We start from the raw sequence: 16,440 nt of genomic DNA on the forward strand, positions 1-16,440 counted from the left end.
ATCAAAATTAAGCATTTAGGCTATAAACATTAAAATGGCCTTCGATGAGTTTTGGCCTAAAATGAGTCTTTCATCACTGTATGCTTCATTTAAGCTGTAACCAAACAGCCCCATTTAGGAACATGTTTTTGTCTTTTTTTTTTTTTTTTTAAAGATTTTATTTATTTATTTGACAGAGGGAGACAGCCAGCGAGACAGGGAACACAAGCAGGGGGAGTGGGAGAGGAAGAAGCAAGCTCTTAGCAGAGGAGCCTGATATGGGGCTCGATCCCAGAACACTGGGATCACAGCCTGAGCCAAAGGCAGACGCTTAACGGCTGCACCACCCAGGCGCCCCTGTTTTTGTCTTTTGAATCTGTGAATTTTATTTCAAGATAGGATCATTATTCTGGCAACTATTCTTTCCCCATGGAATTCTTTTTGTATTTGAAAACAAATGTGAAGGAATAATCTTTAACTGGTAACACACATTTCGATACCAGTTAATTTCCCCATTTCAGCATCTGCTTGGAACACTGTTGCTTTGTAAATTTAATTTCTCCTCCCTGTAAAGGAATCATATCACAGAAACAAAATGCAATGCAAAAATGAGACTTTCAATTTCCTTTTTTACCATGATAGGCACACTTCTCTCTCATCATTCTATTTGAAAGGTCCTAGAATTATTCTACCCCAAAATAATCAGTAATATACTGAAATCAGCCAGAAGGAATTCTGGAAAGTGACACAAAATGGTCTCTTTCCCAAACCTAAAATAAATTGTACTCAATCCCTCACTCTGGCTTGAAGTTTATTGGCAGAGGGCAATTGGATTCCTATGATTTGAACCAATTCTTTTGTACAGCATGCAAAACAGATTTTTTCTCCAGGTAAGGATTCACTTTCTGATAAAAAAAAAAAAAAGTCTAGTTTTCTGAGATTCTACCCCCCTTCTCCCTGTAAACAGCCCTATTCATAGTTAATCCATTGATATTCCCAGTTTCATTCTGTGAGGAAAGTAAACTGGTTACCAACAAGCAGATTTATGGATGGTATAAGGACCACAAATGACTTGTCCAAAATTGTTCTGTGTGTTTTTGGGAAAAGAGAGAAAAATAGAAATTGACTTTCTTCATTTCCAGCTAGGTGCTCTGTGTAGTGCTAACATATAAGGGCATTTCATTGTTCTTTGAAATAGTTTCAAGTACTTTAATACAGTATCTTAGATCTTTAACAGGAAAAACTCACACAAACTTAGTGGATGCACAAACTGAGACAAACATAGACGCACAAACTGAGACAAACATAGAAAAGTAATTGAAGGTGAAAGTGGAAAATGTGAGAAGATTTGGGTTTCTGAAGGACAGGGAGGAGATAGGATTAGAAACAAAATTCTGTTTTTCTACTTGTTGAATTTCGGTTGTGTCTTTAAACAGGTGGAAAAGAGACCAGGTACTTAAAACATTAATTGTTCACAGTATGTATGTTCTCTTCTGATTTTTCACATTAGATGATCTATATTCATTGTAGTTAACATATAATATTATATTTGTTTTACATTTTTAAAAAAATGTAGCCTTTCAAATGTGCAGATATCTACTTATAGACAAAAAAGATACATGTTATCTCTTCTGGAGTGGGTACAGTGATAGCTATTTCTTATATATTATTGTGGTAGACACCAGTTATTTAATCTTGGTGAAACTCTTTTCTGGTAATTACTCCCTTGTGTTCTATGAAATATCCACCTCCTCTTATCCTCAGGCTTACCACAGGGACAGCCATGTAAGTAGAATAAAATACCCCTCCTTGTTAACACAGAATTGATTGGTTTAAATGTAGGCACATGACATGAGCTGGGCCAATCCCAGCTCTTCCCTGAGATTTAGAATTTGGGCCAGTCACCTTGTCTCTTGGCCTAGGTCGGGCAGGGGAATGTAGTTTTGTAAGCCATTGGTGGCTATGTCCTGCCGTGGAAGCTAAGGAGTAGTATGAAGGGGAGCTGCAGGTGCACCGAGGGAAGTGGAGACAAGAAACAGGGAGAGCTTTATGGTGATACTTAAGCCTCTAATTCCAGTTTTTCCTCAGACCCAGCTGCATGCCTGATCTTAAGAGACATTACTTTTACTTATAATGAAATGCTCTTCCTGCTTCACCTGAATCTGATTGGTTTTCTGTCATTTGAAACAAAAAGAGTGTTAACTGATACCATCATATCACTTCATTTTCAAAACAGTGAGATGAGGTCATTGCTCCTATTATACAGATGAGAAAACTGAGTTTCAAAGAGGCCAGCTAAGTCATTTGTTCAAGATCACAGAGTGGATCACTGGAACCAAGCAGAATACATGCATTATTATTGCTGCCACTACTACTATTTTGGGGTTTGATGAGATCTGTGAGTTCAGGGCTTTCTGACTCAGCATGGTTGCTTACCACACGGAAACTTTTCCTCACCTTTGGTACTCTGAACTTGTAGAAAGTGCTCCATGCTGCCCCTGCAGGAGCCAATAGGTCCTTGGACACCATTCAGACACCCCCTATCCTGCCTCTTGTCAGCGCCATGGAGCTTAATTTACTAATCGAATTCCTGAGACTCCTTTGAGGTAGTGCTGATGATCTTGATTGGCAAGAACTTTACTAGTAAGAAGCACCCCATGAGGAATTAAAAATAATAACAGGCCAAGGAAGACATTCGTGGGAAGCACTGCAGGTGAGAGCCTGCCAGAACCCAGGGAGTCAGATGGATGATGGCTTTGTGATCCCCACAAACAAAGCCTTCTCTCTAACATCACACAGACGGACGGGCATAGTTGGATCAATGACACTATAGTTGGATCAATGACATCCACCTGGAGGTCGTACTGATCTCTTCAGGTAAAATCCCACAGCAATTAATTGAGCAGTAAAAAGTAAGCTAATGTTTCTGTTTCCTTTTGGGAAAGGAAAAAAAAAGAGAAAAATGTCATTCCAAGAAAAAAAAAGAGAGAGAAATCAGCTAATGCCTTTTTAATCTTTGCATTATTTAAATGCCTTTAAATAGGTTGTGTTTTAATTAATGTAGATATAGATAAGAGAAAAGCAACGTAGGAGAGACACAAAAAACTTGCAATAACATATAACTAGGCTTGCATTTCAGCTCTGTAAATTATTCGATGAGGGGCCTTTAGCAAATTGTTCAACCTCCCAAACTCTCAGTTTGTTCATCTATAAAAATGGATTAACACTTTCCCCTGAGAGGGTTGTCGTAGAGATTCTGTTTAATGAGCTAATATGTAATCACGCCCAACCAGCAATTGCCTGGCACACAGTAGGCTCTCAATCAATGGTAATAGGTATTATTATTACAAAATGTGTACTCTTAAGAATATATTGATCACCCCAAGTTATTTAACTCATTATTTTAAAAATGTCATCCCAAAAATTTTTTTTTCCCCCCACCAAGTGTTTAAGTTATAGCAGAATATTCCCCCATGTCTGCAGGTTTTTCCATCATTCTTTTTGGGGAACCCCTGAATGAATATTGTAACTTTGGCCCTTTGGCTATCTACAGTTGACTCATGTGGCGTAGAAAGCCACACGGCCTCCCTCCATTCATTATTTCCATCAGAGAGGTTGCCAGATTAGGTTGAAAATTAAATCATTGGCAGCAGAAATAACCACTAGGCAACTGGGTAGCTGGAATTGCTCTGCCACATGATTTTTTTTTTTTTTTTTTTTTTGCATAAGTTCAGAAAGCAGTGATCTTCAAAGAGTTAAGCCTTTTTCACATAAATCTCTATTATATTCATAAAATTTACACCAGTCCTTGCTGCTCCAGAGCCGGCAGGCAAGTTTAAGTTCATCAGGCAAGTTTAAGTTCATATATAAACATACACAAATAGATGCCTCAGTAATCTGAATGTTGCTGAGGATGTTAGGAAGTGTGTGAAGCAGGGGAGGTTACTCCCAATGGGTAGTAGTCCAGCCATGACCTGAATTCTCCTGAAAGGGGATTTGAACCTGTGTTCCACCTGTTCCTCACATGCCTGAGGATGTGCCAAGCATGTGCCTGCCTTTCACTCGGCACACGATCTTTCCTCAGCCTGGAACGCCATGGTTTTTGCCTTCTTCCTGGCCCAAATGCTCTTGATTGGAGTACGTGAACTTGCTGGAAGTCAGACAAGACACAGGTTTGAAACCTGGTTCTGCCACTCACAAGCTCAATAATTTGGGGGTTAATTCTAAAACAGACAACACTTCAGCCATCTAACCTTTAGAATGGGGATAATAAGAACATCTGTCTTCTAAAGAGTGGTGAAAAATGAACAAGGTAATGCTTATAAAGCCTAAATACAGAGTCTGGCACATGACAAAGGTTTCTGTAAATGATGGCTAATTTTTGAAGGGGGCTGTAGACCCTCTTAATACTGGAGCTGTGTCCTTTTCAGGATTATATCTTCAGCCCTGACTGCCATTTCTGTCATGTAGTAGGTGTTCTGCACATTTGTTGAACTTGGTGGTGGTGTCTATCAGAGAAGAGTTAGCCAATGGATAATGAGAAATAAATGATTAAATAATTGGGAACTGTATTTTCTTTCCCTAAAGAAATATACCCCATAGAGGGGGGGAAAAAAAGAAAGAAAGAAAGCTGACTTCTGGAAAGTTTCTGAGCCAGCCCAACTTTCCAGTCAGATCCATGCCTGAGTTAGCACAGCAGTAGATGATTGTAGAGAAGGTTTGTTAATAACCAGCTTTAGGCTTTTAATGACAAAACCCCTCAGCAAGATGTCATCGAAGTTATTGAAGACTTCACTGAAAGTGTTGAAGCTGATGCATTGTAACAAGAAGGTTATAAATCTTGCAGCTTGGGTATACCACCAAGACAAGATGCTGAGCTCAGAATCACCCTGCTGTTGTCTGTCAGCATCCTCCCTCCCCTTTCCTCTTCTCCTTCCCATGGAGAGCCAGTAAAGGAGAAAGACATCCATTTCCCGAAGTAGTGCAGACCTGGCAGCCACCTGCCTATGTCAATTTCAGATCACAGAGGCCCATTTAACTGGACAAAATGTGTTAAGCACCTGTGTTTTTCTAAATGTGCATTTAAAAAATCCTAAGAATTAAGGAAAGATCTCAAAGGTTAATACATTGACCTTTTAGAAAAACTAACCAATTAAAAATCCATTGCAAGCTCAGAATAGAGACCCAAGTACCTGAATATAGATTTCCACTCCCTATCTATTGCTTTATTTCTTCTTAAAGTAAACCTTTGTCAGCTTAGCCCCAATGAAGCCGTTCATCTCGTAGCTCACAGATAGCTCGCAGTTTTGGATACATGTGGGGTGGGATATCAGATCCACTGGGTACTGTTGCTTCTGGCTGAACTGGATGACAACTAGTCAAGGTCGGAATAGAAAAGAAAGGACAAGATTAGAAGGCTGTGCACAAGAATTGTTAGCATGTGCTAGTGTACAGACTTGTGGAATTTGAAAAGTCATGAAGAAAACACTTTCCAATATATTTGTGTTGTACGAGTCTACACACTCAGACCATGGGCAAACTCAGCCAGAGATTACAGAGTTCACCTTAAGCAGAGAGATGCCAGGTGACCTTCCCTGATTTTTTCTCCTCTACTTCTGTTCAGTGGCACACTTACCTTTACCTTCTATTCATATAAAGAATAAAAAGTCTGCAGGGCTTGGAGAGTGAAGACAGACGAAGTCCTGTGTTCTAGTGATGTGCCTTTGGGTCAGTTATCATTAGGACTCTGAATGCCATCTTCCTCACCTGTTAAATGGGACTAATGCTAATTACTATTCTGTGTAACGCAGTCAGTCGTGAAATAAAATGAGACGATTTATGTCCCTGTGTGCTCAGAATACCTTAAAATATTAGATATTATATTCATTGACATATGTCAATTGACAGATGACATAGGACATCTGTCATTCTGGCCAAATTCCACAGTCTGGACCTCAGTATTCTCCATTGTAAAAAGAAGGAATTGGCACTCTTTATCCAGTTGCTTTCAACATCTGCAATTTCCAGATTCTATGGTTTTATTTTCCTGCACATTTCTAAACTGCCGTAATGGAGTGGTCAGCTTAGGGATTTTACTAGAGAGCATGTGCTATGGCGAATGGCTGGTGTAGAGCTTGGTAACACTGAGAATCAAACACGCACACATACACGTGCACACACATGCACAGGTGGTGGTTGTTAAGCTACTTGGTCAGGCTAAGCCAGGTAGGGCACATATTGATATGATTAGGGACATACAACAGTTAGCAGACACACCCTCTTAGAAACAGAACCTGGCGCATCTGCTTCATGGGAATAGGCTTCATGGAGCTGCCCAAGTGAGAAGCAGCTCAGTCACACCTCAGAGAATCTGCCCTTGTGCTTTGTGACTGAAAACCACTCTTTATCTTCTCCTTCGGTCGCTTTCTAATACTTACGCTGGGCACTACAGATGGACATTCCTTTGTTTCTTTTTAATTCAGCTCCACCTGCTCTGAGGGGGTAATTACTTAAGGTTCCCCATTACTGCAGGCCCTGTGAATTTTAAAACTACTATAAAGCCTTTAAAAAAAACATATCCAGATTATCTCAAACTTACCCTCTCCATTTTTTATGACAATCTGTCTGGTAGTTTTTGTGTGATGTGGCAGCAAATAGAAGCTCAGTTTTATTTTTATAACTGTAAAAGAGACCTGTAAAATAATTGAGGCATACTTTATCTGGAGAAAATCTACTTTTCCAATATGAAGAGTAGACTCTGGAATCTTGAAAAAGGTGAAAAAAAGAGGGAGGATTTGGTAATGATTTTTAAATGAAATATATTTGACATATGACATTTTGTAAGTTTGAAGTGTACATGTTAATTTGATATATTTTTATATTGTAATATGAATACCACCCTCGTGTTAACTATTATGTTACATAATTATTATTTCTTTTTTTTCTTTGTGCTGGGGACAATTGAGATTTAGTTTCTTAGCAGCTTTGAAGTTTATAATACAGGATTGTTGACTATAATCACTATGATGTGCATTAGCTCTCCAGAGCTTATTATTAGTTCCCAGTTTGTACCTTTAAACTACATAGCCCCAATTCCCTCACCCCCCAGCCACTGGTGACCACCATTCTGTTCTGTTTTTATGAGTTTGGCCTTTTTTGATTCCACATATAAGTGATACCATACGGTAGTTATCTTTCTCTGTCCGATTTATTTCACTTAGCATAATACCTTCAAGTTCCAACCCTGTTGTTGCAGATGGCAAGATTTACCTTTTTCTTACAGCAGAATAATATTTCATTGTATACACACACACACACACACACACACACCCCACAACCTCTTTATCCATTCATCTGTTGATGGATGGTTAGATTACATCCATATCTTAGGTTATTGTGAGTAATGCTGTGATAAACATAGGAGTGCATATCTCTTGTTATCATCTTGGCAAGGATGTAGAGATAAGGGAACTCTTATGCACTGTTGGCAGGAATGTAAGTTGGTTCAGCCATTATGGAAAACATTAGGGAGGTTCCTCAAAAAATTACAAATAGAACTAACATATGATTAAGCAATTCCACTTCTGGGTATATATCCAAAGGAACTAAAAACATGGGTTTAAAGAGATACTGATTTTTTAAAACTGTTTCAGGAGAGCACAATGATGGACTATTCAGGTGATGAGAGAGCTGTTGGAATTGAGAGAATAGAGAGAAGTAGATGGCCAGGTGTTAGCCATTCCTACTTAAGAAGCTTAACATGAGTTTCCCAGTGCTTGGAAAGGAATATTCTCCATTATAAACTAATACATTGACATTATGTTTTGTAAGTCAAGGTCTTGTGAGTTCATCAGTGGGGATTAGCTCTGGGTACACTGAAGAAATAAGTGTCTGCATTTGCAGTGTTGGTAATTAGACTATAAGCAGTTCTAATCTCACAGTTTTATAGCTTTCCTCTCTGTGCTCTTATCCTACCTATTTATAACTTTGATGCTGGTCAGTCACTCTATAGTGACATAAATATTGTGTCTGTCAGCTCTCCCAGATTCGTAATTGGGTGAATGACTGGTTAACTACATCCTATATTAGTTTTTCAGTAGCAAGCCTGCCACTGTGTAGAAGAAAATCAGCAATATAATGAATAAGGACATTAAACATTGGTGCTATAACTGAGTCATGGGCTCCTTGTTACAATTAAGCACATGTTGAATAGGACAGTTGAATAGATGGGAGTTGAGAGACACTTCGCGTCTTGAAGACCCATTATAATCCTTGGAAGTAAGGAAGAAAACCATCTTCAGAAGAAATGGAAATTATTAAAAGGTACAAGTGCTCATAGGCAGGATCAGTGATAATAAAGATTTTATTTAACATTTTTCAATGACAAAATTTGACCAGAATTCAATTTTGAAGTTTTGAGCTATATACTTAGCATTCAGTAGCCAGTCAGTAAATTCGTAATGGTTGATTAGGAAATTGAGTTTAAATAAGCAGGAAAACAGAATCACTCCTGGGAATTTGAACAAAGTATTAGATTTGTACCACCATTTTGCTTCTTTAAAGAAATAGTGGATTGTTTTTGCTATTATGAGAATAATTTTCATGCTTCTGTATTATGCATAGGTGCTAATATACCCTTTTGATACTAAATTTGGTTTTGCTGTGACAATAATTGAAATCTATGCTGAAGGTTTTTAAACTCTTTATATAAATACACTTAACTCCTCTGTACCTCAGTTCCTTCACTAGAAAAATAAAAGGGGTGAACTAGCTATTCTTTTGGGATCCTTCCAGTTTAAGAATTTTGTGATGCTCTAAGTATCCTTTCGACTCAGGTATGTCAAGGATCATATTTTATTAGAACTCTTGATAATTTCTTAGGCTATAAAATTAAGTCTAAGGAATTATAATTAACATCTTTTTTTTAAAACTTTCTTCATTCTTCTCATTTAGCTCCTTAATTTGAAATGTGAACACCTTTCTTAGCTGAACATAAAATAAGACCTTGCTCTTCAATGAACTGTTTCTATCGATATTGATTCAGGTTCCAGGTAACATTTTCTTGACCTTCAGTCTGGGTGTTTCGTCTCCTATTCACTCATATCGAAAATGAACCTTCCTTTTCCTCCCCTGAGAAAGTTATCCCTTGGAGTTCAGAGTCAGAAGGGTCACCTCAGATTCAAGTTTAACAAAATTACTGTAGAGAACATAAAATCTTAGGGAGGAAACAGAATGAACAAATCAGTCCAGTGCATTAGAATAAAATCCCCAGCTGAACACATGCACAGCAGTTACAATCACAAGTAGTAGAATCACCTTTCAAAACATGATCATGGCAAGCCCCACCTAATCTATCAAGTTTTAAAACAGTTAAGTATGATTTCCAAGCTTTGCCATAAATGCATAATTTAATTCAGTTAGGCAGTACAGTGATTTTCACTTTCCTTAAATTTGACTTTAGCATGAAACTTTTGTGTCTGGGCAAGATCCTGAATTAGAAAGAGGATCAAGTTGCAGCCATTTTCAAAATTACCTTCCCACCATAATAATGTGGAGAGACTTCATAGCTGGGAAGTCTCCTTTTCTATTTGGAACTTTTGAGCACAGAGTTTACTCCAATCAGGGTTCCTTTTACCCCAAGTTACTGTTTAGGTAGGATTTTCTTCAATACAATGAAAATATCAGCCTGGTGCTGGAGATGAAAGTAGTTTCTTTCAGAATAGAAAGAAATTCTTAAGGCTTATCTGGAAATGCTATGTGCAGAGGAGGGAGAGGGAGCCCTGTCTCCCTGAATAGGGTCATCTCAGCAACAGCAAAGTCTCCTGTGTGTGAATGAGATTAGCTAATGAAACCGTATCATGGCCTGAGATTATTTTGTACCATTCTAAAGTTCAGCCACATTTCCCCCCTTGTTTGTGAAATTCCATTATAGGAATCACTGCCTGCTTTAGAGATAAGTGAAACCATTATGGGTGGAGGAAGAAAAGGCATTTGAACCTTGAAGAATTTTAATTGGTGCTGGTGAGTGAAGGTGAACAAGAAGCCTTAAATGTTTCAAGTGAAAACATTAATGAGTTTGGGACTAAATGTAGATGATGGGAGGAGGGATGCCTCACATCTGTTGATGAAATAACTTTTTTCTCCCCTAAAAGGTGGAATTCATTTCTTTAGTAGATTTAAACCCAGCCTAAAGTCTTCAATAATTTTAAATGGCCACATTGTTTCATAGCTACTAATTGAGTCAGATATGTTTTATAGTTAAAAATAAGCAAAATAACACAAAAATTAGATCACTGCATAAAATGGGAGTACACGAGTGTATATTCAGTGTGTATACCTTTATTTAGATCATTTTGTTCTGTGGCGAGGCCCTACTGGTTTAGTCTTCTTGAAACATTTTTCTTCCAAAGATGTTCAGTCAATGTTGTTGATCTTTTGAATGAACAGTTGGCCTTTCATTTAAAAAGAAACTTCAGAAATATTTCATGGCCAAAGTTTGCTGCCCTCATGAATGTATGATAGTAATGTCAAGAGCGATTCAGAAATATCCTTCAGCATTCCTAGAAGAACAAACAGCATCACCCATTGTAACTTCTGTACAGACAGGCGGCACTTTTTATGAATACTTCCACACAACAAGGATTTGCTTATTTGACATAGTGAAAGAGCATATTCTTGAAAGACAAATAGTTCTGCATTCAAAACCTGGCTCTGACACCCCTTCATGCTCTATGACCTTGGATGCGTTATCCTGACTCTATGAATATCAGTTCGTCATTTGTGAAATTTTATTTTTGGTGAGGATTAATGACATACTTCATATCCTAGAAAAATGCCTAGCGCATAAATCCCCCAAATGATAACTATTGCAGTGAATTCTTTGTTACCCAGCGTCTGTTAACCAGGATTTTAGAAAAACTGTGACTTCCTGCACAGTCATCAAGCACTGATAATTTATGCTTCTCTTGATGACCCTGAAATGCATTCTGAATAATTAGAGAAAGATTAAATTATAATCAGTTTAGTTTCAGTGTTAAGTGTATTTTAATTTATTCTCATTCTTTAAAAATTTGTAATCCTTCTGCATGTGGTAACAATTAACAAAAAATATTTGATTAGCTGGAGCACTCCACTTCCTGACTGTCAGACTAATAAAGGGTTTATTGTATATTGTTGGAACTCAAACTCTACAGATAAACTGGGCATTTGCCGGATGGATTCACTTCATACTGGTCTGATATCTATTCTCAAGATTAGCTTCTTGCCTGTTGGAAATTCTAGAATTAGTCCTTAAGTATCCTTAAACAACACTGTATACAAGGCCCTGTTTGCATATTTTTTATCACAAGGTCATAATGCTGGTCATCCCATCTGATTTTGTGCAGATGAGTAACTAAATCTAGCCTTGAGGGTTGTCTGTTCTTTTCCTCCGGATTTCTAGAGATGGACATCACAACTGACATTAGTAATCAATCTATCTTGGTGTTTCATCAACCTTTACTCTTATCCAATCATGTTTTAGACTTATTTTCATTGGGCTTTTTAGGCTATATAACCTTTCTGATGAAAACTTCAGCATGCATTTTATCATCTCTGTGGTCTTTTGAACTTCCCACATTCTTTCCCCCTCATCTCCACCTCCCCCTGCCCCACATAAGGTCATATCTGCTTTAAAAGATGGCTTAACAACTGACTTGAGTTGAAAATAGTCTCCTCAAAAAATTATCACTATTATTGTCCCTTTGTGATCTCAGTTTATAAGGCTCATTTTCAGGCAAGCAGATTGGTTTTAGTTGTTTAATTGATCACCATAGGACATAGTATTCATTGGTTTCCCCCTGTCTGGCCTCATTCTGCCTGCCTTTAAATCCCTGCCTTGCGCTGAAATCCCTCTTCCAACACAACAGTCTTCTCTTCTGTAATGTCCTTCACATCCCAGCTGACATCCTCAGTACTTACTTCATGAGTTCAACAGTACCAGTAGAAGGAGTCTGACTGTCTCCCTTAAAGGGAGAGCAAGGCCATGGGGAAAATAGCTGACGAAGATTTCATTTTGCTTTCCAACACCAGGCAACTCTTGGCCCTGGTGTGAAGGCAGAGTTGGCTAGGGTGCTCCCGTCAAAATGTAGAAGGCTTCCTTGGTAATGTCAGGGTGAGCACTAGGTAAGGATAGATAGCTGGGGTGCATAGCCAGAAAGCAACAATTAGCATTCTCCTGTAATGCTGTGATTTCTCTGAGACTCAACTCACTACATTGCTCTCCTTTAGTTGATAAGGTAAGTTTCATGCTATTGTGTGTAATTTCTCCCCCAAGTGATTTTTTCTCATTATATAGACATATTTTAAAAGCCAGCAACTCAATGGTATCACCATCACTATTTCTTTAGCTACACCAGACCTGTATCTGTTTAGCTACCACAAACGTGTTTCATGTTTAACAAACCGTATTTTCATTATAGGGCTATTTTGAATCTTTTGGGAACCATGGGTTTGAATTCCAGTATATCAGAATGGTCAATTGTAATATTTTATTGAATAGGCTTCTTTAACAAAATGGGACATTTTCCTAAGTATAGTATAAGACCGTCTGGCAGAACAAATGAATATATGTTAATATAAATACAATGCTAAAAATTAAGAACATTCACAAAATTGAAGTTTAAATATCTTTACCAACTTTCAGTACTAATGCATCTTTAGTCATTAAATATTTGTGTTGGTCAGTAGTTGAAGGGTGTTTATATGATATATCTTATTTTTTTGACTTCTGACATTCCTAATGCTGTATTCTCTTATAAATATGTGTATTTGCAGTCACCTGACGTCTTTCATTACTTTCCTTTTATTTAAGGGAGATTTGCTTCTTGAAAAAAATTTTCTTTTCGTGTTTCTATTTTTTAAAATATTTTTTGTTAACACAAGCACTGTTAAATCTGTTACTGAGAATAATGGTAGGAAGGATATTAAGAAATGCCAGTTTAAACTTGTTGAGAAGTATTAATTTTTGTCAATTATTGAAGATTGGCCATTTTATTATATTCAGGCTCTAGATAGAAAGAAATACCAGCTAGTAAAGCTGAAGAAGGAGAAAAAGGGGGGGCGGGGAATGCAAACATTCTGATCATAGATTGTTGACATAAAACTTGGAAACAAGCTCGTAGCATCCTGGCATCCAGGTCAAAGGGGACTCACCATTAGTTACATCTGTAATTTCAAATCGTACTCTGTGGAGTCTTGGGTTCCATGGAGATATCTTTGGAGACTGTTTGCATAGAGGGAGGGTGAGAAAGTGAGCTCCAGGGCACATCAGCTTTTATTGGTTGTATATATTAGGAATCCATAAAAATTTTCATTTGAAAGGAAGACTCTGTTGCTAAAAAAAGAAAAATTGGAAAGCCGCTGAATAATAGGGATCTCATTATCAGAGGGGAAGCAACATAGTAGCTCCTTTGAGGAAGTGAAGCTTAACTGCCTTTCTCTTTAACTTAGAAAAAAAAAAAATTATTTCAAACATACAGAAAAATACAGGTACCCATGTAACTGTGACCCAGATTTAACAAATATTCGTATTTTGCCACATGTATTTTACATTAAATAAATAAATAAAATTGACCCTGTTGAAACCCCTTTGTACCCTCCCTGTCCAAATCTCCTTTGCTCCCTCCCTGACCTTGGATTCCCCAGATCCTGAAGTTGATGTGCGTCCGCTTGTGCACTAGATGTACGTCTTGCTACAAATGTATGTATCCGTAACCCATTTGTATATTGTTTTGTGCATTATATCATTTACATAATAGCTTCACACCATACATATCCATTTTCTACAATACGTTCTTTAGGATTTACCATTACACTTTTAGCTTTAACTCATTCTTTTTAATGGATCTATGGTATTCTGATATGTGAGCACACCACATTTATTTATTCATCCTCCTGCTGACAGATACTTGGAGTCCAGATGATGGACCTTTTTTTTTTTCACTTTTGCAAACAGTGCTGCACTGAATATACTTGAGTAGCTTATGTTTGAAAGGCATTTCTTACATGGGAGTTTGAAGCCAGCCTTCAGCTAGCCCACCTGGTGTCTTTGTACCATTTAGAATGAGGTCCCTTTTCCTTAAAACACTTTACATTTTCTGGGAAATGATCTCAAAGACTAAGCAAATCTATAATCACTTTATTTCAAGGGTGTCTTCCGTACTTTCACAAAATAAAACTTGGATGATCATAGCAGTCACCCTGTACGTAGCGGACCCATACTTAGAAAACCCGCAGGATTTAAAGAGTTTGGGTGAATGAGCGTGCTTAACAGGTTAACAGCTATAATCTAAAAGATTGGTGCTTAGTGTTTACGAGATCTTTCCAGCTAAAGGCAGGGGCTGGAAACAATTGTATCTTCTTCAGAGATAATATGTTGCAAAAGAGGAACACAGGGAAGATGTATAGGCCTCCTTTCTTTTCCAGGTCACAGAGGACCAGGGCAGGGTCAAGTGATATGTATAGAGGTGCTGTTGCCTAGAACACTGCCCTCAAGCCCCTCCTATGTAGACACATATACAGCACAGGCTCCTACCAGGCTTCATCTGCTAACTCAACAATATGCTACTAGAGAAGGCAAGCTGTCCAGAGAAGGCATGTGTGTCTTTGCCCTAGGAAGGGAAGTTTGAATTGTATTGGGCTGAGGTGCCATGTTGTGAGCCTCCCACTGAGGCTGGCGCAACAAGGGCCAATACATTGAAATGTGTTCATGGAAAGTTCCTTTGGTACTCATTAGGTGGCTTTGCTGGAGGGGAAAACAACCCCACAAGAGGCCGTGCAATGTCCCCTCTATTGTTCAGGGGAGTTTAGTAGGGGACAAACTCTGCCCTGCTTTCAAAATCTTAAAAGCATATTATTTGCTTTGCAAAGTCCTTGCATTTAGACGTTGCATGAGACAGCCTAGCAGGAAACTCTCTTGGGTGCCTAAACTTTTCCTTCTTCTTGACCCTGTCCCAGGCAACATTTTAATCAATGATTTGGGTAAAGAGTTGAGGGAATGCATTTCCAATTTGCAGATGACAAAAAGCTCATTAGGGGAGAGAGCAAAAACAAGCTTGCTGCTACTTTTATGGTGGTTTGTTCATTTTCATCAAACAGATCTTAGCTTAAATTTCACCTCCTCACAGAGGCTTTCCCTGAGGATCCGACTAATGTATGACCTTTATTTCCAGTTAGTCTCTACCTGTTTTCTTTATCCAAAATTGTATTTCTTAGTTGTTTAATGGTTTTCTGACACATCTCCATAGACTATAAGCTTGATGAGAGAAGGGACCATGCTTCCCTGATCATTTCTGGCCCCCCAGGACATAGCATAGTTCCTGGCACATAATAGGGACTTAATAAATTTTTGTTGATTGAATGAAAGTCATGGGAATCATTGAAGAATATTAGGCAAAGAAGTGACATGATCAGATTCCTGGTTCAGAAATGAAATTTGGAAGGAGTCAAGACTAGAAGCCTGGTATTCATAATTGAATATGTTTCATGGAATCACACATATGTGTTGTAGTTGTATAAAAATTTGCCTTACTTGTATTCACAGTGTCAGATCTCCTGATTATAAGGTATAATAACATCACTCTTAATTTTGTCTGGAATATTATCTTCTGTCCTTGGCACCATTGAGCATTAACATTAATATTAACAATCTAAATCTTACCCAGAAGATAATGTCTAGGATGATCTCCTAACGGGGAGAGAGCTTTTAGTTTTTGTTAAAATTGTTAAAGAACTTTCAGGTGCGAGACTAAAAAGATTTGTTTTATGTTGTTGGAGAGGGCAGAATTTAGGCCAGTGGGGGCCCATTACATGAAAGTGAGTTTCAGTTAACATAAGACATAGCTTTCTAACAATTAGTGGGGCTGAATAAGGGAATGAAGGTCCTCAAGAGACATTAGAGACTTGTCGATAGATGGCATGGAAGCAGATGCCAGATGCCCATCTGTCAAAGACGTTGTTGAAAGGATGTCTGCCCCATGTGGAAGGGTCATTCCACAAGTGTGTGCAGCTCCCTAATATTTATTGAGTACCCACAGTGCACTTGCTTCTGTGGAGGATACAGAAATATATAAGGCACAGCTGCTATCTGGATGTGATCACCTTCCAATCCTAAATTCTGTGAATTTCAGGGAGTTTTAGCCAAGGACCTAATGTAATTCTTACATCCTCCAATTAGAGCAGTCTGAAGTTATGAAGTCCCAAAACATCGCGAACCTACTGGTCATGCTTAACCTTATGCCCCCCAGTACAAACATGGTACAGAACACCACTTCATAGCCAAGTCCTTCTTTTGTCCCCCAATTGAAGCTCTGGCTTTGCTTTTGTGACATAAAAGATTCTAGCATATGAAAGTTAGTTTCTTTTCTTTGGTTCACTTCTCTTCTGGTTTTGAAAGTTTAATATGAGTTCTGAGCTCAGGATGAC

General features: G+C 38.2%; 1 protein-coding gene across 4 annotated transcripts in view; it reads left to right on the forward strand.

Moving 5' to 3' along the window:
- LOC113266744 (cytosolic beta-glucosidase) overlaps positions 1–16,440 on the forward strand; it is a 647,115-nt gene that overhangs the window by 49,814 nt on the left and 580,861 nt on the right. The window lies entirely within an intron of this gene.

The sequence above is a fragment of the Ursus arctos genome, unplaced genomic scaffold (assembly GCF_023065955.2).
Source record: "Ursus arctos isolate Adak ecotype North America unplaced genomic scaffold, UrsArc2.0 scaffold_9, whole genome shotgun sequence".
Lineage (NCBI taxonomy): Eukaryota > Metazoa > Chordata > Mammalia > Carnivora > Ursidae > Ursus > Ursus arctos.